We start from the raw sequence: 25,315 nt of genomic DNA on the forward strand, positions 1-25,315 counted from the left end.
GAGACGACCAACAACAGACGGATTGGAAGCTCATTCTGCGCATGCGTTAAATGCGTAAAAAAATAAAAACTAGTTAAACCTGTAATTTAATTAACTGAGTTAACGCGTTATTTTTCACAGCACTAATAAAAACTCAATGGAGTTTATTGTTTTGGTGTCAATATTAAAACACAGCGGAGCAATTATGTATTCCTAGACCAAATACAGAACACAATTGTATATAATAGACATATCTGGGGAAAACACTGAGTCATTTGAACTGTTGTGCAATTCTATTCTATCTCCAAGATGGTATTTTACTTGTACGTTGGAATCAAAAGGAAATATGTTTTTCACCAGTCCACATTCTGACATATTACCATTCAGTACTTTGGCGCCTATACCTTCGATGACATCAGTGAGCAGATCTGTCATAGATTCCCTCGTCAATAAAAGATAAATGTGAATTCTCAAGATCAGAGAACAAGTGTACTTTTATTTATTCATAAAATGTACACAAGATGGCGCGGCTGTGTCCAGTCGCCGTCGCGGCAGCTCATGAGATTGTGCTTTTAGTTTTGTGTTTATTTTTAATATTTTCTTTGCCACAAACACATCGGCACTAACAACATACGACCGCAGCACACTTTTGGACATAAACTTTTGCGCAAAACAAGGGTTTTTGTCCACTTTTTCCATCGATCCAGCGTGGCCGGCAGAGATCGTACGAGCGAACCACAACAACAGCAGTGGAGCCGCTACTACGGGAGACGAAAACATCGAGGGAAACGGAGGAATTGAACAGACTGAGAGTTCAAGCCCACCGTCCACCTTTGCCCAGCATCCTTCTTGCTAACGTCCAGTCTCTGGAAAATAAGATGGATGATTTTAGGGCAAGGATCAGATTCCAACGGGACATGCGGGATTGTAACATCTTTTGTCTGACGGAAACTTGGCTGACCCCGCTGGTGCCGGATCGAGTCATATGTCCAACCGAGTCCTTCTCTGTTTTCCGTGCAGACAGAACGGAAGAGTCTGGTAAATCTAAGGGTGGAGGGGTCTGCTTCATGACAAACAACATGTGGTGCGACCCCAAGAACATTAAGACTCTTTCTCGTTCCTGCTCGCCGAACCTGGAACATCTGACGATCTCATGCCGTCCATTCTACCTTCCCGGAGTTCAGCTCGGTCATCACCACAGCCGTCTACATTCCACCACAAGCGGACACCGACGTAGCACTATCGGACCTACATGATGTGTTATGTCGGCATCAGAACAAGTATCCCGACGCGGCTGTGGTGGTGGCTGGGACTTTAACAAGGCAAACCTAAAAAGTCATGCCGAACTTTCACCAGCACATTACGTGTGCTACCAGAGGGGAAAGAACGTTGGACCACTGCTATACGCCATTCAAGAGAGGCTACAAGGCTGTCTCTCTCCCTCCGTTAGGGAAATCAGACCATGCCGCCATTTTTCTGCTTCCGGAGTATAAACAAAGGATCGCGCGGGAAGCGGTAGTGACGAGGAACGTAATGCGGTGGTCTGACCAATCAGAGGCTGAGCTACAGGACGCTCTGAGTATCGTTGACTGGGACATGATCCAATCCAGTTCCAGTGACGTCAGCGAGTTTGCGGAAGTAGCAATGAGCCTCATAGCAACGCTAGCGGACACCATCGTCCCCACGGTAAAAGTTAGGGTCTTTCCTAATCAAAAGCCGTGGGTTGATAGATCCATCCGTGAAGCTGTGAACGCCCGTACTGCTGCCTATAACTCCGGTCTTGTATCCGGCAACATGGACGAGTACAAGGCAGCGGTCTATGGACTGAGGAGGGCGGTGAAGGACGCCAAAAGAAGGTACCGAGACAGAGTGGAATCACAGATGGAGCAGCGCGACACCAGGCGCCTATGGCAGGGGCTACGGACTATCACAAACTACCAGAGCAGACCCGCGCAATGGTGAGTGCCGACGCATCCCTAGCGGACGACCTGAACTCATTTTATGCACGGTTTGAGGCTAGCAACAACAGCGCTAGCTCGCCGGCTAACAACAACACCGTTAGCATAGCCGAGGTGAGTTCTACCGCTGGGGATGAACACACACTCTCTGTGACCGAGCACAGTGTGAGGAGGGCTCTGTTGAGGGTGAACACCAGGAAAGCTGCAGGTCCAGATGGCATATCTGGGCGAGTACTGAAGACCTGTGCTAACCAGCTAGCTCCAGTGTTCACCACAATATTCAACCTCTCCCTGGCTGAGTCCGTGGTCCCCGCCTGCTTCAAGAGATCCACTATTGTCCCTGTGCCCAAGAATGCTTCTCCAGCATGTATGAATGACTACCGACCGGTGGCCCTCACCTCGGTGGTCATGAAATGCTTTGAGAGGCTGATAAAGGACTACATCTGCGCCTTCCTCCCTTCCTCCATGGACCCGCTGCAGTTTGCTTATCGCCCAAACAGATCCACGGATGATGCTGTCTCCCAGGTACTGCACACCACACTCTCTCATCTGGACAGCCAGAGGGGGCTATGTGAGACTACTGTTCATTGATTATAGTTCAGCTTTCAACACCATAGTCCCTCCAGACTGGCCGGCAAGCTGATTGAGCTGGGACTGAACACCCCTGTGTGCTTGGATCCTGGACTTCCTGACCGCCAGGCCACAGGTGGTCAGGGTGGGCAGACACACCTCCAAATCCTCACCCTGAACACAGGATCCCCAGGGTTGCGTCCTCAGCCCCTACTGTACTCCCTGTACACACATGACTGTGTGGCCAGGTTCAACTCAATACCATCATCAAGTTTGCGGATGACACAGTGGTGGTGGGCCTGATCTCCGACAACGACGAGAAGGCCTACCTGGAGGAAGTTGCTGATCTGTCACTCTGGTGCCAGGACAACAGCCTCATCATGAATGTCACCAAAACTAAGGAGCTGATTGTGGACTTTAGGAAGGTACAACAACAGAGGACGTACTCACCACTGGGGATTAACGGGACTACTGTGGAGAGGGTGAGCGGGTATAAATACCTGGGAGTCCACATCACCGAGGATCTGACATGGTCAACAAACACAGACACTCTGGTGAGAAAGGCAAGGCAGCGCCTCTACCACCTCAGGCAGCTGAGGAAATTTAAAGTTTCCCAGAGGATCCTTCAGTCCTTCTACTCTGGAGCTGTAGAGAGCGTCCTGACAGGAAGCATCACAGCCTGGTTTGGCAACTGCTCCGCTCAGGACAGGAAGGCTCTGCAGAGAGTAGTGCGTTCGGCTGAGCGCACTATTGGAACTACACTCCTCACCCTGCAGGACTTGTACACCAGGAGGTGCAGAACCAGAGCCGGCAGGATCATGAAGGATCCTCACCACCCCAACAACAGACTGTTTCAGCTGCTGCGGTCAGGCAGGCGCCTCCGTAGTCACGCTGCAAGAACAGAGAGACTGAGACGGAGTTTCTTTCCTCAGGCCATCAGGACTGTGAACTCCGACCTCACCAGGACCCCCACATAGACCCACACAACTGCCCCTCTTAGGCACACACACACACACACACACACACACACACTTACTGTAAATATTGTGTTGTTTTTTATTTGTAAATAGTGTGTACTTGTTGCCCTTGCACATTCCTGCTGAGCATTGCCACTTTCATTTCACTGCACACCCTGTGTGTGTATGTGACAAATAAAACATCTTGAATCTTGAATCTTGAAATCTTGAATCAACGACAGCACTGTGTCAAATATTTGTAATCAGAAATGATAATGAATAAATAAAAATAAATTCTGACACTAACATCTTTTTAAACACATGCATACACACACACACACACACACACACACACTACTCAGTCAACTGACCCGTAACCTCCTAATTGTCTTTCAAATTAACCTTACATATAATATTTACCTAAATATAATACATTGAGGTCATGGGGTGAAATCGCCTCCAAAACCTTCACAAGAGGAAAATCCTTAAAACCAGTCTTTTAGTTAATTTTTCGTACTTTCAAGCAACTTAGAGATGTGGATCCTCTAGAGGGACATCTGAATATGAATACCCTAAAGTTTGGGACTGATAGCTGCAATTTAAGGGCCCCCAAAAAGGTCCAAATGGTGAAATTGGGCCTTATTCTCTTATATTCGCATATTTTTGATAAGTACAAAAATGGTCATAATCTCCTAAATATTAGTCCTGGATATCCAAAATTGAACACAAACACTCAAGACAGGGCCTACAATGAGATGAAGGGGTGAAATTTCCCCCAAAACACCCACAAAAGTTAATTGGCTGTCTGAAATCCAGGACTTGAAGAGGGTGTGTGGCTTTGTAAATCTGAGACCCTGTTAAGAGTTTGGGCTGATTTTAGCTTCTTTTTTTCTAAACATATCAGATCTTAGCTTTCTTTTCCAGGTTGTAGCCACTCCCAAATGGGGCCCAACCATGTAGGCTGGCAATATCTAGCACGTAGCATCCCTGCTTGGTAGCGGTTTAAAAAACGAGAAGAAAACAAATGCACTCCTTTGAAGGTTTTCAAGGAAGTCCTCAAATGTTTGTAATATATGAAAAATCTCAATTATGATGTTCTACGAGTCTGTTGGACCAGTGCTCTGAGATGTTGGTGATGTTCTACCAGGCTGTTGGACCAGTGCTCTGAACTTCTCCGTACTCTGCTGGGGGAGCAGCATTGTAACTGGAGAAACCAACCGACTCACTAAACTGGTGTGGAAGGCCGGCTCCATCATTGGCTGCAAAGAGGACTATCCGGAACAGGTGGAGAGGAGGACATGAAGAAATGTTTGTCCATATTGGAGAACATGGACCGCACCCTCTCCACCACCTATACTGCAGGGACAGCGGAGCACGTTCTTCAACAGACTGCTTCAGCTCCGCTTCACAAGGACAGATACAGGAGAACCTTCCTGATACAGGAGAACATTCCTGATAGAGGATAACATTCCTGATACAGGAGAACCTTCCAGATACAGGAGAACCTTCCAGTTACAGGAAAACATTCCTGGCAACTATTAGACTTTACAATAAATCACCTCTGGCCAGATCCTCCTCAAATTGAACAACATCAATGAACATTACACCGCTTTCACTTAATATACACTTAGATACACTGTATTTACTTTCATTTTTATAATTTTTTAAATGTCCTTTATTATTTAAATTCTTAAATGTAATATGTCCTGTCCTGCGATTTTATTTTATTGTATTGTATTCTTCAAATAATCTAGTTACTAGAGAAGAAAACAGCACAGACAGCCAGAGACAGACAAGAGAACAGAGAGAGAGAGAGAGAGAGTTCAAAGGCGAGGCCAGGTGCAGTGATCAGAAAGCAACGACCACAGATTGAACTGTTGAACCCGGTTTCGCGCCACTATTCCGCAGTTTGAGCTGCGCGCTGCTCTCCTACTTCAGTGACTCACGAAACGCCAGAGATTGAACAACAGCCTCCTGACATGACAGCTCTTCTTGAGGTAAGAATGCAATTTAATTTAATTTCAGAGAGTAAAAGTTGTATTCAACGGGCAACGTTAGTGACACTTTGAGGTTTCTACTCGGCTCTCTGGTGAGGAGTTGAGCTAGCCTCATGTGAGCTAGCGGGTAGCTACTTTTATATTCGAGGCATGGTGTTCTGCAGTTCTGTGTCGCCTTGGACGTCAAGAGTAAGTTAACTTAGCTATCTGATGGTTAAGTGTCTTCACGTTTCTTTAACATCGTCGATGTAACGTAGGTTGTCGGTTTCTGTGTTGAAGGAGCCAACATTAGCTTACTTTACCACATGTTAGCTCAGGCAATGTGTAGCTAACTTTCGTATTATAGGTTCATTACTGTGGCAGGTGGGTTAAGACACCTGAGGGGTCACGTGCTACACACTTCATCTAATAACGACCATTCTATTGAAGTGCTTTGAAACTGGTTCCAAGCAGACATGTGTAGACAAGCTCACATATACCGGAGCGGTCAGTCCGGACAGTCACGTGACCAGACACGTTATTGTACAGGTCTGTTCACGTGAGGTGGGGACTCTGTTCACGTGACCGCTTTATACTGAGCTGTGTCATATGCTGTGGGGACTGTTCACGTGACGCTCTTAACGTGATGCTGTTGACGTGGTCGGGACTCTGTTCACGTGACTGTTGTTAACGTGATGCTTATAACTGCGCTGTGGCCAGTGTTGCCAATTCCGCGGTTTAACCGCGGAATTGGGCTCCTTTTGAAGTGTTGCCGCGGGTTGAATTTGTTGTCCGCTGGTTCGGGTAGACCTATTTTGCATGAAAATTACATGAATATCTTTAAATAAAAATCCATATTTTAAATGAAATAATTTATTTCTACCCAAATCCTACCAAACTGACTCCAGATCAGCACATACACACATGGACATGGGACACGCCCACATACACACACGCACCTAAAGCTCTCGCCGCTCTCAGTCTCCCGCGACCCGCTCGATCCCGACTCTGGTCTGGTAGTTAGTGTAGCTAGCTACACTGGAGAAACATGCCACCCGGTAAGTGGGCTAAATACGGGAAGAAATATACAAAAGAATGGGAAAGTGACAACGGAATTAAAGAATGGATAGAACGTGTGGCTGGGGATGATACCAAAGCTTTTTGTCGGTACTGCAAAACCGAGATTCGTGCGCACCACAGTGATCTCCAAAACCACAGCAAAACGGGGAAACACATTCGAAATGCTGCTCCGTTCTCCAGTTGTCGAGTGCGTACATTGATTGAACTATAAGTATATGATGAAAATATAGTGAAGCAACATAAGGTGTTTCAGTTGAAATAAGGTATTGCATTAACTACAGTAAATGCATATGAAGTAAAAACAGTACATTCATGTTGTCCAGGCAGGGAGGAAGAGAGAAAAGGGAAGAGAAAGCCTCAAGACAAAGCAACAGGTTAGTTTGTCCGTCAGTGAATTGGTCTTCACGTTCACAGAGCTATATTTTATTTATGATAATATACTGTATCTAATTGCACAAGGCCATTTTAGGACATAGGGGAAATAACTGTTACGGGAAAACTGCTTTTAATGCTGGCATACTAACCATTTGGTGTTACTTTGTAGATATTACAATACATTTGGCAATGATAGCAATGCTGTTGGACTTTAAAAGCAGTGTATATGGTTTGGCACAGGCATATTTTGAGTTCTGAAATTGGGCTTGTTTTATTGGCCATTGGGCTGGTTTGGGCTGGTTTTGATTGGCCATTGGGCTGGTTTTGTCACACAGACCTGGCAACCCTGGCTGTGGCGGACATGACAGCTCACACCTCCTCAGAAGCGCCGTGAGCTGTCCAGTGGGGGGATGGTTTCATGATCAAATCTTCATTTACCGTCCACATTATCAGATGAGGACGTCACCAAAGATTGTCCTTTGAGTCGATGTTTACATTTATGTACAGATAATTAAGAACATTTAGTTTATCGTAAAATGCTAATTATTTTCTCCTGCCACCTTTCAGACATAGTCATCCAATTTGGATGGAACAACTTCGTGACCTTAATGACACCCAGCAACACGGTGAGATTATAATCCATTTAAATGCAAGAAGCATGACATTTTTTAAGATGTTTTTTCTTTATTTGTGTTAGAGACGCACACAAGCACCACAGGGGAGGATCTGCAGCAAAGGGCCCACCGGAAATCAAACCTTGGCCGCTATGATGACGACAACATGGGGCACTTGAGTGTGAATCTAGCCTTTTCATTTTGATTTACAACCTTGGCATTGAAAAGAGCAAAAGTTGATGCTTGAGATGATTTTGGTTTTACTGAAGAGGATGTATGTCCTCCCTTTGTCCTTTATCCCCTTACTCTTTCTTTTTAGGTGTGACTACGACTACCAGCATGAACCTCAACACCTTCTTTGCTGTTCCACTAGTGTGACCCATGATCGGATACAAGTTGTCAAGGATAAACGGTGGTAAGTGGTTTTAAGTTCAGTGTGTTAATTTAACAACAGAATAAATTGTTATTGTTGTAACCACTTTGTCATGTTGTAAATGCTATTTAAAGTTATATTATTGTTAATCTTTTCAATTGTCTTTTTTCTGACTGTAGAGAGAATCATGTCAGCCCACAGACAACCGATTGACCTGTGAGTCTTCAAGCAGTAATGATGACTACGCCTGCCTTAAGTTCCAGTTTCCTGAACATCATGGCATGTCTGCAGGAGATTCGGTCCCCACCTGTCTTCAGTCTGGACCTAATGACTCAGACACCAGTCTTGTCGAGGCTAAATCGAGGTAAGCGGTGATGTAGTTCAGTATAGCAAATGATAGGTGCAAGCACAACTCAAACCTCCCTCAATTGATCATCCTTAATTAATTTTCTTGTGGTTTGAACTGATATCCCCCTTAAATTTAGTTCCACGTATAGCAGAAACATTTAATTAATTCTATGGCATATCGTCATGTGTACTATCTTTCCCAAATCCACCCTAAATAGGTTTGCAAGTCTGTCTTTGCACACAGGTGACATGTACTATAAATGTAATGATAAATGCAGGAGGGCATTGTTTGCAATTGGACTGGGTCTCATTAAAACAATTTAAATGTAAGGCGGAGGAAGATATATCAGCTATTGTACACTGAGTATTTCAGTTATACAAATCCACAACAGGCTCGACTGTAATCTAGTTTATCCTTTTTTTGCAATACAAATTGTGTTATTGCTTATAGGGGTACATCAAAAGGTTTTATGTTAGTGTATCTTAAAAAAATACAAACATGTTTTTAAATGATGGAATTAATTGGATGGGCTGTTACCCTAGTTGGAAACCCGAACCACGTGAAACGTGATGATGGTCTTGATTGCCTGAGTGGACTCATCTGTAGGCTGCAAGATTACAGACATGTAACACATTGTAATGATGCCTTTATGCTAAAATAGTCCTTATTCAACATTGAACCTGACTTATTAATATTGTTTAACTATAAAGGTGACTTTATCATTGGAGCTCAGTTTACCAGAAGGCAGTGAATGTGTATCTGTTTCAGTATCATGCTCAAGCACTGCATCAATCTAACTTTGCCTTTGCTTTGTTTTTTTGGCTGCAGAGAGGATCACCTGATGTCAACATACGAGTTTTCAAGAAGAACTTCCTGAACTTTGTGTCTGTGAGACTCTACCATGCTGGGTGCCCTCTTCAGTCAAGTCTGGACACAGAGACTCATTGCTCTTAATCAACTCTGGGCAAGTGGCTAATCTTTTGCTTATTCATGGGCTATCCTTCATGTCCACATCCTGTTTCTTCAAGATCTCAACAATGCTTTGTGAGTATACAACACATGTGAGTGGATCAGTTCAACCTGTTTTTCACAGAATGTTAGTTTCTTAAGGTTTTCATCAACGATGGTTTGTATCTTGTTTTCCAAAAGGTGTTATTAAGATATTTCCATTTGTAATTTACAATAATCAAATGTTGACTGTAAAATCTATGCCAACCTATTGTTATACACTGTACCATGTTTTTGCAAAGGAATTCTGGTGACTTTAGTTGCCAGCAACTTCCTTTGAACTTTGTAATAAAATACCGTAACTGTAATAAAGTTTACAGTATAACTGTTGTTTTTACAAAACTTACTGTCATGTCTTGTATGTTCACCGTTAATTGGAACTTTTCAATAAAGTACCATAATATATTATACGGTTGTACTGTGTTTTTCATTGGGTTTACAGAAGAACTACACATTTCTAGTATGATATACATTGTCAAATTACTGATTTTAAGCATATTATGGTATTTTTCTCTGTAAATTTCATGATATTCCAAGAATATTGCATGAGCATTGGATGCTAAATTTAAGGAAACTTTCCTACATATTGAGAAAACAATTCTTAAATGTGTCATTGTATCAAGACAAATGTACTTGTTTTTAGTGTAAAATTACTTATTTTAAGATGTATTGCCTAACATATAGCCTTATTGCAAGATGATGGTACTTTCATTTCCAGATTTTAAGCACATTTGCCTACATATTGAGAAAATAATTCTTACATTTTTCATTGTATCAAGACGAATGTACTTGTTTTTAGTGTAACATTACTTATTTTAAGATATATTGCCTAACATATATCCTTATTGCAAGATGATGGTACTTGTATTTGCTGAATTTAAGCACATTTTCCTACATATTAAGAAAATAATTCTTAAATTGTTTCATTGTATCAAGACAAATTTACTTGTTTTTCATCTGGCTACACTAGTTTTAAGATATTTGTGGGTTCTTCAAGGCTAGATACTTTTACTTGTTTTAAGAAATCTTGGCAAGTCAAATTTTCCTGTTCTGTTGGCAGATAATTTGGCTTACTTCAAGTAATATTCCCTCATTTTATTACTTTTTTTTCTTGTTTTTTGAGGCCGAGTTTTTGCAGTGCAGGAATATTGCTTCAGAAATTCCTGAAGAAATACAGGCGTTTAGGAGCTTTCAAAACCAGGATGGAGATTTGTGATGACCATGTCAGTTTCTCTGTGATGCTAAATCCCAGTAACCACTGGTAACTTGCTGCACCTCAGCTGCATTTATATAGACCGGGGGGGGGGGGGGGGGTGTCTTTTCCTCCTTTTCTCTAAAATCCACAATCAGCTAATTGGTTTTACTGACACTGAGCAGCATGTTGTTCTTTGAGCGGCACTCTGCAAAAGGTTGTTGATTTTCTTTTATAATGGCTAATTTATTATTTCTTGGCCTACTTTTATGAATGCAAGACTTGCAATAAACGTTCCGGTACTAATCTCAGTTACCGCTGCTCATCATCATCGGTCTCCTCGTGTTCAGGGGGACCGGTGACGGTCTCCCCATCGCGTCCAGCCTGACGCTGGTGTGCTCGACACTGGTTCATACCTGCAAACTTGTCACCTTTCGGTGAAATTCACAGTTTTTAACTCAAAATAGGTCATCCACGTGAATCGTGGAGATCCGAAGAGTTTTTGTTTTGGGGGGGGGGGGGGGGGGTCACCTGGCCCGCTGCCGTTGAGATTGCAGTGAGATGCGGAGAAAAGTGTGAAGTGGTGCTCTTCACAATAAAACATCTTTGATGGGACGTGTCGCGTCTCGGCCAATCAGCGTTCAGATGTCGACATCATTTGGGGGTTCAGGTTAGCTTGAATGTCAGCCCGCTACATTTACTGCTGTCACGCTGCACGGTGTAGCGATGCTAACAAAGTACCCGTATGTTAAACACGATGTGATTCAGCATATTTTTAGTATCGATACTTCATTAAGAGAGCGATCAGAGCTCACGCGCTGCTCCGTGTCGAGCTGTCTGCGCACACTGCGCTGCGCAGCGCTCACAGCGAGAGAAGTGGCGCAGCTTTAGAGACCGACTTCGGCTTAAAAAATAAAAAGATGCCAGAAGTGAAATGTTTCAGTCTATAAAGTTCTGTAACTCTACAGCTGCTCATCCTGATGAACTGTGTATCATCTAGTCAGAGACTAACGGCCTCATAGTCTATAATCAAGCCTTGTTCTTAGTCTTTCACATCCAACCTGGAAAACACTACAGCCAATTATATTTGTGATTCTGTACCGGCCACCAGGTCCATATTCAGAGTTTATATCTGAATTCTCAGAATTTATATCAAGTTTGGTTCTTAAAACTGATAAAGTTATTATTGTAGGAGATTTTAATATCCATGTGGATGTTGATAATGATTGCCTAGGTGCTGCATTCATCTCATTGTTGGACTCGATTGGCTTCTGCCAGAGAGTACAGAAACCCACTCACAGCTTTGGCCACACGCTTGATCTTGTTCTTACTTATGGCGTTGACATTGAGCATCTGAAGGTCTTCCCACAGAATCCTCTTCTGTCAGACCACAACCTCATAACTTTTGAATTTATACTACCGGAGTGTACACCGTTAGTCAAAAGTTTCTACACCAGATGTCTAACTGACAGTGCTGTCGCGAAATTTAAAGAAGCGATTCCTTCTGCATTTGATTCAATACCACGTCTCAATATAACAGAGGACTCCTGGTCTAACTTTAGTCCATCCCAGATTGATCATCTTGTTGACAGTGCCACAGGCTCTCTGAGTATGACACTGGACTCGATAGCCCCTCTGAAGAAGAAGACAGTGAGGAAGAGGAGGTTTGCTCCCTGGTATAACCCTCAGACCCGCAAACTGAAGCAAACGTCACGAAAGCTTGAAAGCATATGGCGTTCAACTAATCTGGAAGAATCCCCCTTAGTTTGGCGAGATAGTCTTAAAACTTATAAGAAGGCCCTCCGTAATGCCAGAGCAGCCTATTACTCATCAGTAATAGAAAAATAAAACAACCCCAGGTTTCTCTTCAGCACTGTAGCCAGGCTGACAGAGTCACAGCTCTGTGGAGCCGAGTATTCCTATAGACCTCAGTGGTAATGACTTCATGAATTTCTTTAATGAAAAGATTTTAACTATTAGGGACAAGATTAATAATCTCTTGACCTTAACCAGTGCCAATCTGTCCTCAAGTGGAATGGCCTTGGAAACCGCTGTATGCCCTGGTGTATATTTGGAGGGCTTTTCTCCCATCAACCGTGACCAATTATCTTCAATGGTTTCTACTTCGAACACGTCTACCTGTCTCTTGGACCCCATCCCGACGAGGCTGCTTAAAGACGTTTTGCCTTTAATTGGCAGCTCTCTATTAGATATTATCAATGTGTCTCTGCTAACAGGCCACGTACCACACTCCTTCAAAGTGGCTGTTATTAAACCTCTCCTGAAGAAGCCCACTCTGGATCCAGAGGTGTTGGCTAACTACAGACCGATCTCTAACCTCCCTTTCCTCTCCAAGATCCTTGAGAAAGTGGTTGCAAATCAGTTGTGCGACTTTCTACATCATAATAGTTTCCTTGAGAAATTTCAATCAGGATTTAGAAAACACCACAGCACCGAGACAGCACTGGTGAAAATTACAAATGACCTCCTAATGGCAGCAGATAAAGGACTCATCTCTGTACTGGTCTTGTTAGACCTTAGTGCTGCATTCGACACCATTGACCATGACATCCTGTTACAGAGACTGGAGCAGTCGATTGGCATTTCAGGCACGGCACTAATTTGGTTTAAATCCTATTCATCAGATCGATCACAATTTGTATTTGTAAACGATGACGCCTCGATAACCACCAATGTTAATCACTGAGTTCCACAAGGTTCTGTGCTTGGACCAATTTTATTTACCTTATACATGCTTCCTTTGGGCAATATTATCAGGAAACACTCCATAAACTTTCATTGTTATGCAGATGATACTTAACTATATCTATCGATAAAACCAGAGGAGAGCAACCAACTCGGTAAAATTCAAGCATGTCTTAAAGACATAAAAACATGGATGACCTGCAACTTCTTGATGTTAAACTCAGACAAAACCGAAGTAATTTTAATCGGCCCTGAGCACCTCAGAGATCAATTATCTGGTGATGTGGATTCTGTAGACGGCATTGCCCTGGCATCCAACACCACTGTAAAGAATCTTGGCGTTATCTTTGATTGGGTCTTGTCCTTTAACTCCCACGTAAAGCAAATCTCAAGGACTGCATTCTTTCATCTACGTAATATTTCAAAAATCAGGCACATCTTGTCTCAAAAAGATGCAGAAAAATTGGTTCACGTTCGTTACTTCGAGACTGGATTACTGCAACTCCTTATTATCAGGCTGCTCTAATAAATCTCTTAGGTCCCTCCAGTTGATCCAGAATGCTGCAACTCGTGTTCTCACTAAAACTAAGAAAAGAGATCACATCACTCCTGCACTAGCTGCTCTGCACTGGCTCCCAGTAAAATCAAGAATCACTTTTAAAATTCTTCTCTTAACCTACAAAGCCTTGATTGGTGATGCACCATCATATCTTAAGGAGCTTGTAGTACCATATTGCCCCACTAAAGAGCTACGCTCACTAAATGCGGGACTACTTGTAGTTCCTAGAGTCTTAAAAAGTAGAATGGGAGCCAGAGCCTTTAGTTATCAAGCTCCTCTTCTATGGAACCAGCTTCCACCTTCAGTCCGGGAGGCAGACACAGTCACCTCATTTAAGAGTCGACTTAAGACTTTCCTCTTTGACAGAGCTTATAGTTAGGGCTGAATCAGGTTCACCGGGTCCAGCCCCTTGATATGCTGCTATAGGCTTATAGCTGCCGGGGGACGTTTTAGGATGCACTGAGTACCTATCTCCTCTTTTTTCTCTCCTTAAGGATGAATTTTCATCTCTCAATCACACGTTACTAACTCTGCTTTCTCCCCGGAGTCCTTTTGACTTCACGTCTCATGGGGTCATCGGACCCTATGAGACGGCATAGATCCTATCTGCCTGATGGATAATCGAGGTCTGGGTCATGGAATTCCTGCTCCTGACTACGCCACTGTCCTGCTGAGACTCCGCCCACTGTTGAGACTCCGCCCACTCCTCCCCACCACCATCTGCCTGATGGATCGTGGAGGTCTCCATTGTGGAATATGCCTACTATGAACTATTCATACACTCTGTCACATTCATTGAATGTATTTTAACTCTAAATCTGTCCTTCTGTACACATTACATCTATTGCACCTGTCCATCCTGGAGAGGGATCCTCCTCTGTTGCTCTCCTGAAGGTTTCTTCCCTTTTTTCCCCCTGAAGGGTTATTTGGGAGTTGGATAATTATCAGCTAGGAATATTTTACTGTAAACATGTCAATTATTGATACGTTTTAAAAAGGAGCGCTCTCTAAAGGTATTGCTTATATTAAGAGTTAAGTACATCCAGAAGGCTTTCTCCACATTTGGAAAAACTGATGACCGATCTATCAACCTTCTTTGTTTTGATGATTTCTTTGAACTGCTCTATTTCACCAACAACCTGTAAATGTGAATGGTATTTTGATTGAATTCAGTCCCTTCTCCTTCTACTACCACACACATATCAGAGAATGCTAAACACAACACCTGCTTATAGGTGAGTAGAGTTGCCAATAGCAGGGTAAAGATACATTTTTAGTTTTCGGGTAAGAAAAGTTCTCTTTTGAGGCTTGTATTGCTGTTCAGATGAGGAAAGGATGAGAACATCTGGAAAGCTTCACAGAGATCCAAAGGCCTGGGAATGTGAGAATGACTTTGAAAGGAGGGACAGAGGGGCATGTATCAGTTCTAATGTTCTGCCGAGTACCCAGAGGAAATCCGATCAGCTGGATATGTAGACCTCATCTTGATTGTTTCTAAAACCACAACCTGTTTTTAATGCTGGATTTTGTTCATTTATAAATATGTTTTTTGTACATTTGTGTTCCCCATAAATCTAATTTCTCACCGAGAGATTTCTCTACAAACCATGTATCAAAGTGTTGGGCAACAGGGCATTTGACAAGATTTTACATGAATGTGTTCAATCTAATTTGTGTTCCCATTTTCACCAGACCAGGGCTGTAGAGATGCAGTAAATTTCTTTGGGAGAGATTTTGCATAGACCCCTTCTTTCTCAAGCAGCCTCTTTCATTTTCACGATTATGACAGAGCCAGTGATTTGCCCAGTGGCTATCATCTTGGAGAGGCATATGGAAGCAATGGCATAGAATGACGACATAAGAGCCCGACATAAATCATCTGAGGCCGAGAGAAGGGAGGGAAAGGAATCGCAAAATATGCAAGTTGTTGATAATATATTTGGAAAATTGCCTAATAAAAATGTACTGCAAAATGGCCAGAACTATATCGAAGAATACATTACAAAGGGTTTGTCTTCTTTCTTTTCTGATATTAATAGTCCAAATAACAAAAAGGCAAATTATTCTTATCCTTTTGAATTAGGTCACATTTATGATTTCAATAAAGAAAGACTTGTTTAGATTTAGAATATTGTTTTACAATTGCATTTATTTGAATAGTGCAAAGTCTTTCGTATTTGGACTGCATTCTGAATTAGGATAAGCAAGGAGTAGAGATGCTGTTGTCTGTTAAGGTAAAATCACCCTTGAGTCCAAAGTCAATGGTCAAAGTTATCTTTATTGTCAATTTTCTATTTGTTGAACATACAGAAGATCAAAAGTATGTTTGTCTCTTGTCCGACATAAAGTGAGTAATAAGAATAGTAAGAAATGTGATAAAGTAATAAAGTGCAAATAGTTAACAACAAAGAACATTTAGACAACACATCATATATAAATCAAGAACCATAAAAATCGTTGTGTCTGTATTGTAGCAGCAGTCAGACATGGAATTTTAAACAGCATTTGACATTTGAGTGTAAAAGTCTAAAAGAGGAGTGGGAGAGTGGGGACAGAGTTCAACTTCCTGACAGTCTGGTGGTGCGAGTCTGGAGGCTCCGGTATCTTCTCCCAGAGGGCAGGAGGCTGCAGAGACGATGTGAGAGGTGGCAGGAGTCGCTCACAATCATAGTCACTTTGCGGGTGAGGCGGGTGTTATATATGTCCTTTAGGGAGGGGAGGGGAGGGGAGTGACGCACCAATGATGCATCCAGCTGCATTCACTATGTTCTGCAGGGCTTTTTGGTTGTAGTCCGAGCAGCGCCCGCCCCACACAGTGATGCAGCTGGTCAGGAGGCTCTCAATGGTGCCACGGTAAAAGGTGCACATGATGGGAGGAGGGGTTATTACTTTCCTCAGCTTGCAGAGAAGGTAGAGGCGTCTCTGGGCTTTCCTTGCCAGCGATGTGGTGTTGGCTGTTCATGAGAGGTACTCACTGATGTCCACCCCCTGGAATGTGGTGCTGCTCACTCTCTCTATGACATCACCATTGATGGTCAGCAGAGGGTGTTCAGTGTGGCCTCTCCGGAAGTCAACAACAATCTCTTTGGTCTTCCTATTGTTGAGAAGGTGGTTGTTGTCTCTGCATCACGCGGACAGAAGGCTGACCTCCTTCCTATCCTCCTTGGTGACGAGGCCGACCAGAGTTGTGTTGTCTGCAAACTTGACCATGTGATTGGTGCAGTAGGTGGTTTTGCAGTCGTGGGTCAGGAAGGTGAAGAGCAGTGGACTGAGCACATAGCCCTGTGGGGCCCCTGTGCTCAGTGTGATGCTGCTCGAAGTGTTGTTGCTGACTCGTACTGCTTGTGGCCTCTCACTGAGAAAGTCCAGCAGCCAGTTACACAGCGAGGTGTTTAGCCCTGGCTGGTCAATTTTGCAGATGAGTTGTTGTGGGATGATGGTGTTGAATGCTGAACTAAAGTCAATGAATAGCATTCTCACATTTGAATCTTTTTTGTCCATGTGTGTGAGGGCTGCATGGAGAGCAGAGCAGATTTAATCTTCAGTGGAACGTTTGGCACGGTATGCAAATTGGAAAGGGTTCAGGGTGGGGGGAGAATGGATTTAATGCGTGACATGACTAGCCGTTCAAAGCACTTCATTATTATGGAGGTAAGTGGTGAAGAAGCTAGTTGCTATAACCCAATGATCAGCAGGATGGATGTTGATTGAAGGAGCCTGGCGTGGAGGAGGGTAACAACTGGTTTGAGCTGAAATGACAGCTGACAACCACAGAGAGGAGAACCTATTCAAAAGTTTGATAACAACGATGTGATTGGCTTCCCATACCTGCAGAGAATCTGGTTGGTTAATGTACAGTGCATGCCTCCAATCAATTCAATTCAATTTTTTTCAATTCAGTTTATTTATATAGCCCATGTTCACAAATTACAAATTTGTCTCAGAGTGCTTAACAATCTGTACATACAGACATCCCTGTCCCAGAACCTCACATCGGATCAGGAAAAACTCCCTAACAACCCTTCACTGGGAAAAAAAGGGAAGAAACCTTCAGGAGAGCAACAGAGGAGGATCCCTCTCCAGGATGGACAGGTGCAATAGATGTCATGTGTACAGAAGCAATCATTATACACAAATTAAAACACAGTAACAACACAATCAATGAATATGAAAGAGTGTATGAATAGTTGGTAGTAGGCATATTCCATGATCGAGACCTCCACGATCCAGCAGGCAGATCAATCAGCTGATGGAGTAATCACTGGGAGAATTAGAGACGGAGATGTTGAATGAAAATTATTGTAGAGAAAGTCTTCCTGACTGAACTTTTGCTTAACTTCATGTAAATACTCTCTGCAGCAGTGATGCACTTTATATATCTAGGGCTTTTATTGAGAAAGGTTAGGACGGAAAGTGTCTGTTTCAACGTTGCAACTTATAACCTTCAGCTACAACAGCTTACACAATTTGAGAACTAACTGGATGTGAACAAAATAATAAACTAAATATATGTGGTCAGATTTTCTCAGTGGTTTTCTTACTTTAATTTGGCCCTGTCCACTTGTGATCGATCATTCAAGCCGCTTGTTAATGCCAGGCATAAACAGAGTTGTAGTGTCCAGGGTGTGCACATTACTTTCTTCAAACAGTCCACAACAAAGTATTGTATTTTATAGATACCAGAATCACTGTTGTAGGAGTCGACAGCTCTCAGTGGGGATGTAAAATGATGATGATTAGTTTGTGTTCGGCATCCTATTTCTGTGCTCACCTAAGAGTAATTATTGCACCAATGGGATTATTCTGTAGACACCAGGAAAATCTGTATCAAAGTTCATAGCTATCAATACAATAGTTGAAACAAAATATCAACCTCATGGTCGAGAAATGGTTAAGGGATTACGAAAATATTCATCCTATGTTGAACATGAAAGTATGTACCAAATGTAATGCTAATTCTTCCTTAGAGCCATATCTGCTAGCTTGGCTAAAAAAAGTTATTGCTCTCTAATCTTTATTGTAAAATATTTGATAATTTCACATCGTTGGGCCTCAAAGAGTTATCACATCGGAAACATGATATTACCTCTTTAAAAGGGGTCACAAACCAAAACGCTTTAGAACTACTCGTTTAATCTTCAACCATGTATTGTGTCTGACCGACTGATCATTTGTGTATGGTAGTGTAACGGATCCCCGTATATCAATCGGCGTGAGACTTTACTGCTGGTGAACTTCTTTATTTATTTTCTTCCGTTGTATAATGATGAACCAAAACTCTTGAATTAGAACCTCCTTGTCACCACCGTAAGAGCGTTAGCCTCATACGGGTCCATTAAAACTATCAAACTTTAAATAAAATGCGCATCCGTCTGTAACATTTAGCCGTACCGTCAAGTTTGTATATTAACACAAAATAAAGGTGCGCTTCCTTTTAACATTTCAAAATAAGTCAAATTTAGCTCAAAGCGGAAGTAGATTAAAACATATACAAAATCATGAAAACAATACAATATAAAAAGGCATACATCAAAACCAATAAAGCAGATACAAAATAAGGCAATCAACACAAAACAATAAACCTTTTAAGGGGTTATTTACATTCCCACCAAATTACAGTGTTTTACAAAATGGAAACCTAAAACACAAAATTTCCACTTACAGCATTACCCTCCAAATGTATAGGCTATACCACACAGTAAACCATATTACATTTCTTAAATGCTTAGTAATTAACAACTAATTTCTGGACAGGGCGCTCCAAAGCGGGCCTGCTGGTGCGCTCTCCTTTGTGGTTCCGTTCTTTCCCTCCAAACAAGATTTTAACCTGTCTCACAAGTCCATCTTTGCCTTGAATGACTTCTGAGACTGTCCCAAGTCTCCCTTTGCTTCGTGGTAGTGTCCTCAGCATCCGGTACTATACCACCAACCTGAGGTTTCTTTTAGTGCTATGCCAGCACTGTCTGTTTGTGATGTTGTGGAGGCACTCCTTTTTCGATCTACTCCAAAACTGCTCCGTCAAGTACTGCACCTGGTGCCACCTCTTTCGTCCGTAAAGATCCTCTTTTTCATTCCTCAATCTCAGGTATGTGCATTGGCCATAGTCCGTGGTGCTGGCATCTGAGAAGTGATGTCATTCTGTTTTTAACATCTTTTCAGAGCCTGCTGACTGGTAGCAGCGAGCTACTTGTATCCTTTCCATCTTAACAAAGTCATCTGGCCATTTCTCCCACCGTGATTTCAACTGCCCTGGAATTGGGTTATCCCATCCTGTTTCTTGATGGCCCATATCCTGAAGAATATTCTTTCCGTTGAGGAGGTATGGAGCCACGAAGCCCAGCGGGTCATGTACGGAGGCGACAGATGACAGGATGCCGCGCCGTGTTGCGGGCTGGTTCTTTAGTGAAACCTTGAAGTTGAAACAGTCACTCTCGATGTTCCAGTTTATTCCCAGTGCTCTCTCTAACGCTGGGTCATTGAATCTGAGATCCTTTACTTTGATGTCTGTAGCATGTTCTGTTGAGGGGATGCTCTGGAGAATAGCACAGTTGTTGGACACAAATTTGTGATGCCTTAAACCTTTGTTTGCACACAGCTCATGTGCCTCCTTTCTCATCTGACTGGTCTTTTCAGCAGACTCAACACTAATGATGCCATCGTTTACATAAAATAATCTGGCAATGACCTGTGACCCGAATGGGTGTGTGTGACTCTGTTCTTTGGCGATCTGCTTTAATCCATGATGTGCATTATGCATTTCATAATGTCCATGTCTGTTTATATTTATATTTCCCTTCTGTTCGTCAAGAGAAATCAAATCTTCTTGAGAGACTGTTTTGCCATCTCCTTGATTGTCTCTGAAATCAGTCTCGAGAATTCTTCTTGCATCCATTGGAGTCACTGCAGGCAGCTCCTTCACGTTTACTCTGTGACAGTGACCGTTTGACAATTGTGCATCAGAGTGAGGTGCTGAACAGCCAACAATACTCCACCCTAAGTCTGAAAGAATAGCAAAGGGTTCATCATCTTTTCCTGCTATCACACGTCTGGGTATGAGAGCTCCTGGACAATTGTAGCCTATCAGTAACCCCACTTCGCAGTTAAGGAGAGGCGGTATTTGGTCTGCAATCGCTGTGAGATGGCTCCATCCTTTTGCCGTTTCGTGCGTTGGTATATGTTGTCTGTTCACAGGTATGCCGTTTTTGGTGTAAGTAGGAGGCAGTTTGATGTGCACAGTGGAATTGAAACCTCTCACACGCAGACCAGATATTCGTTCACTTTTAAGGACCATATTTTCACCCATCATAGTAGTGAGTTTCAATTTAACTGGGCAAGTAGTCAGCTGCAGCTCCTTACTTACATCTTGCTCAATGAATGTTGTGTCACTTTGAGTATCCAGCAGGGCATACACAAGTTTTTCTCTGGATGGATTGTTGTCGCTTGACACCCATACTGGCACGATCATGGAGGTGTTTTCTGACTGACCTTGGCTGGTGACATTGAGGGACAGAGCAGATGTGGATTCCGGTTCACTGCGTTGCACTGAATGTTCCCTCTTTGTCCATTCTTTGTCTTCACTTTTTCTGTAGCCATCATCGTGAAGGCATGTAGGATGCCGTCCTTTGCATGAGTCACACGTGTGGCGATGCCGACACTCTTTCGCGCCGTGACCGGGTTTTAGACACCCATAACACAGTCTGTTATCTTTTACGTACATCCTCCTGTATTCCAGTTTTCTTTTCATGAAATCTTGACATTTGCAAAGCTGGTGACTGATATCCTGGCATAGTATGCAAGGTGTCTTGAACTCTTCCTTTGACATTGTCTGCTTATTATTTTCCATCACTGTTTGTGTGTTGAAGGTGCTGGCTTTGTTTCCTTTGCTTTCCCTTGTACTCCCCTTGTCTTGACAGGATTCAGCTGAATGGAGAGCGAGGAAAGAGGTGATTGGATTGCAGGCGGTTTCGGCCTCCACGGACATGAACTTGGCAAAGTCCTTGAAGCTAGGGAAATCCTTTCCCTCCATGAGACGCAATGTTACTTGCCGGTTCCATCTTGAGGCGAGCCACTCTGGCAGTTTCCGCATCAACTTCTGATTTTCCTCACAATCGTTTAGGATGTTTAAGCCATTTACATGGGGTATTGCCTGCAGACAGGCATTTAAGAAATCTGAGAAATCTCTCAGTCCTTCGGCATCTTTAGACTGTATCTTTAACCAGTTGGATAACTTTTCTCTAAAAGCCTTTTGAATGATAAATGGCTGGCCATACCTCTGATTGAGCTTGTTCCAAGCGTCACTGTAAGCTTCGCTGTCACAACGATAGAACGTTCCTTCTAGGCATTTGCGAGCTGAGCCACCTACATATCTCTTGAGGTAGTGCAGTTTATCGGTAGTGGGAATGTTCTTTCTATCTATAAGCGACATAAATGAAGCCTTCCACTCCACAAAGTCAATTGGATTGCCATTAAACACTGTGGGCTCTGGCATTGGAAGTCTGTTAATAGCAAGGCTGTCCTGAACAGCTTGTGCTAGGCAGGATACATCAATGGGAGGAGATGGAGTGACAACGGTGTGAGTGTCCATTGTGGCAGGGGGAAGGGGGCGTATAGGGTCCTGAAATAACTTAACGGACTGGGCATCAGACTCCTCTTTCACTTCTCTGTCATATACTTCAAGTCTGGCTTGGGCCGCCTTTACATCTTTTTCAGCTTGCAATCGTTCTAATTCGGCCTTGTGTTTTTCTAATTCCCTCCTATGTTCTTCCTCTAAAACTCTGATCTTTTCCTTTTGTGTCTTTTCCTGCGTTAGCATCTTATATTCAGCCTCCTTAGCAGCTAACTCCGCCGCTGCTTCTGCTCGCTTGACTGCAACACCTGAGTGCATGGAGCCATGACTGCCAGTCAGGGCTGAAGCAGAGGAGCCATAAATGGACCGGGCGTAGTCGGGCTTAAGTAGCTCACGCAAGCGCTGGCCTTCATATTCTGCATTGTATTCTCCATTTACGCCAGTCAGTCTCTCATACAATATTTTGATCATGTCAATGGTTACTGCTGCACAAGCATCAACTTTACGCCTTAGCTCAGTATCGGGTGGGCCGCACCCTCTCAGTTCATCATACAATTTTATGATATCCATTTTCCTTGTTTCCAAATTGTCTGCGAGGGATGCCAAGTGGCTTTCTGTTAGCTCCGATTTAAGTTCTTGACGTGCTTGACGAGCTTGGGCTTTCCACTGTTCGTACAGACTAACAAGTCTCCTTTCCCGTTTGCTCTGCTCCTCTTTACGGTATGCTCGCATCTTTTCAGTGGGAACACGTGTCCTGTCATGGCGTCTAACAGCTACATCTGCGTCATCATCTTCATCATTTAAAAGTTCAGCAAGAATGTCCTGTTTGTTTTGCAAAGACTCTTTTAGTTCTTGTCTAACAGCACCTTGTTCTGTTTCCTTGTCTAGCATTTCCTTATGTTCTTGAATTACCTTTCGAAGGTTTTCTATCTGTTGCTCTTTATCCTCGCTGCGCAGAGCAGCATTGTTTCCCTCCATTTTCGTTAGCCTTCCTCCGTCTCCTTGCTACTTTACCACGTCCCCGTCTTCAGTTCACCGCTGCCCTTCTCCATTCCGTCAGTAGAAGTTGTCCGTTTATTCTGTTGTAGTCTTCAATGTAGCAGGTTAGCTGGAAAGGTGACGTTCTTCCTTTGGTGTAACTAGCAGGTAGCTCGAGAGGTCTCGCTCTTACTGTAACGGATCCCCGTATATCAATCGGCGTGAGACTTTACTGCTGGTGAACTTCTTTATTTCTTTTCTTCCGTTGTATAATGATGAACCAAAACTCTTGAATTAGAACCTCCTTGTCACCACCGTAAGAGCGTTAGCCTCATACGGGTCCATTAAAACTATCAAACTTTAAATAAAATGCGCATCCGTCCGTAACATTTAGCCGTACCGTCAAGTTTGTATATTAACACAAAATAAAGGTGCGCTTCCTTTTAACATTTCAAAATAAGTCAAATTTAGCTCAAAGCGGAAGTAGATTAAAACATATACAAAATCATGAAAATAATACAATATAAAAAGGCATACATCAAAACCAATAAAGCAGATACAAAATAAGGCAATCAACACAAAACAATAAACCTTTTAAGGGGTTATTTACAGGTAGATCTAGGGCATATACTGTAAATAAGATAAATATAGTTCAGAGGAGTATATACTACAATTATAGCTTTTGTGGGCTGCCTGGATCGGAAAGCAAGTAATTCAACAAGTCATTACATCACATATACCTCCATCTGAAGGACTACCTTTGCAAAGGAACATCATATTTATCTTGGGTGGGGGGCTTAAAGAGAAGGCGCTAAAACAGAGGGATAATACAGTTAAAATTCAAACTATGAGCACAAAATATCAATTTATTTTAAAACATTAAGCTTATGAAAACTTTTGATATGAACTTGAACAAATTGTACTTGCAATACTTAAGTGTAAACTAATGGGTCAAAATAAATCCTATTGGTCCATGCTTTCACAATCCACAGATATTTGCAAATAATGTCAAGCTTACTCTCAGTCAATCTCAGCCACGAGTTGAGGGGGGACATAACAGGCCAATCTGTGTCCATAGATGATGAAATATCAGCAAGGCCACCCTCAGTGCAGGAATAACAATCACTGCAACAGCAAGCAAAAAAATAGATGCATTGAGATGATGAAAGAGGCGAAGAGAATGGGAAGACATGCCATTATCGCTGGGTGACATGTCATTTCTCTATGTTTAAAGGTCACACCAGGACCTCTAGACACTGAATAATAAAAGTACATGAAAGCACTTGGAAAAAATGCCCTCCTGCCATCGCCTGAGGTGTAAAACCGTGCCAGTTAATTAAAGTAGAATGTTTAAAGGCGTTATACACAGAGACACAATAACCCCACGACAACGAAAGTCAACTTTGCTAGAAGTGTGATGAGGCAAAATAGAAAAGAAACTGAATGAAATATCAAAACAATTTTAGGTATTTATAAATATGTACATTCTTGTTTGAGAGATTCTACAGAGACATTTCATGGCAATACAGACATTTAAAAAAATTTATGTCCCAGGAGTTGTATCCTGATGTTGATGTTCACCTGACTTTTCCTATCGATACCAAGGATCTGAGCCATCGTCTCAGGCTTCCTCTAATCAAACTTCCAATGTGTCTAACACTTTGGCCCTGCAATCCATTGACCTTTGCATTAGCCACAGCAGTACTTGTTGTTTAGTGCTAAATACCAACATGTCAGCATTGTCATTGTCAGCATGTGACGTTATATCATCAATGCCACTGACTCAAGAAATACTGTGGTTCTCTATTCCTCGAATTATATGAAACTTTTTCATGTTTGATGAAAGTGCTATTTGCACCCTCATGGTGGTATGAGATACAACACATATATTTGAAAGATATTAACAACAAATTCCAACCTGTGAAAAACTAAACAAAACAAGTTCAAATATTTGGTAATAAAGAGTTTTACTAAATCACTTTTGAAAACGGGGTTGCAGGCTTAATACGGCCACTCTCAATTAATGCTTAATGTTGAACTCTGGTTTTTAAGGGCAACACGGAGGTAGCATGTGGC

The 25,315-nt window shown here is 42.6% G+C and overlaps 2 long non-coding RNA genes across 5 annotated transcripts; both read left to right on the forward strand.

Annotated features, from left to right (window-relative positions):
- Positions 1-5,415: 5,415 nt before the first annotated feature.
- LOC130194034 (uncharacterized) lies at positions 5,416-9,646 on the forward strand. 4 transcript variants are annotated; one of them, XR_008831774.1, is made up of 6 exons: positions 5,416-5,460; positions 7,462-7,520; positions 7,592-7,689; positions 7,828-7,923; positions 8,061-8,245; positions 9,059-9,646. It is a non-coding gene; the product is annotated as an uncharacterized LOC130194034 (long non-coding RNA). The 4 variants fall into 4 exon arrangements; XR_008831773.1 differs by having other exon boundaries at positions 5,429-5,460; positions 7,468-7,520; XR_008831775.1 differs by lacking the exon at positions 5,416-5,460 and adding an exon at positions 5,616-5,649 and having other exon boundaries at positions 7,468-7,520.
- On the forward strand, positions 6,556-7,244 carry LOC130194036 (uncharacterized). The gene is made up of 3 exons (XR_008831779.1): positions 6,556-6,706; positions 6,843-6,893; positions 7,230-7,244. It is a non-coding gene; the product is annotated as an uncharacterized LOC130194036 (long non-coding RNA).
- Positions 9,647-25,315: the final 15,669 nt, after the last annotated feature.

This window comes from Pseudoliparis swirei, chromosome 5 (genome assembly GCF_029220125.1).
Source record: "Pseudoliparis swirei isolate HS2019 ecotype Mariana Trench chromosome 5, NWPU_hadal_v1, whole genome shotgun sequence".
Classification (NCBI taxonomy): Eukaryota; Metazoa; Chordata; class Actinopteri; order Perciformes; family Liparidae; genus Pseudoliparis; species Pseudoliparis swirei.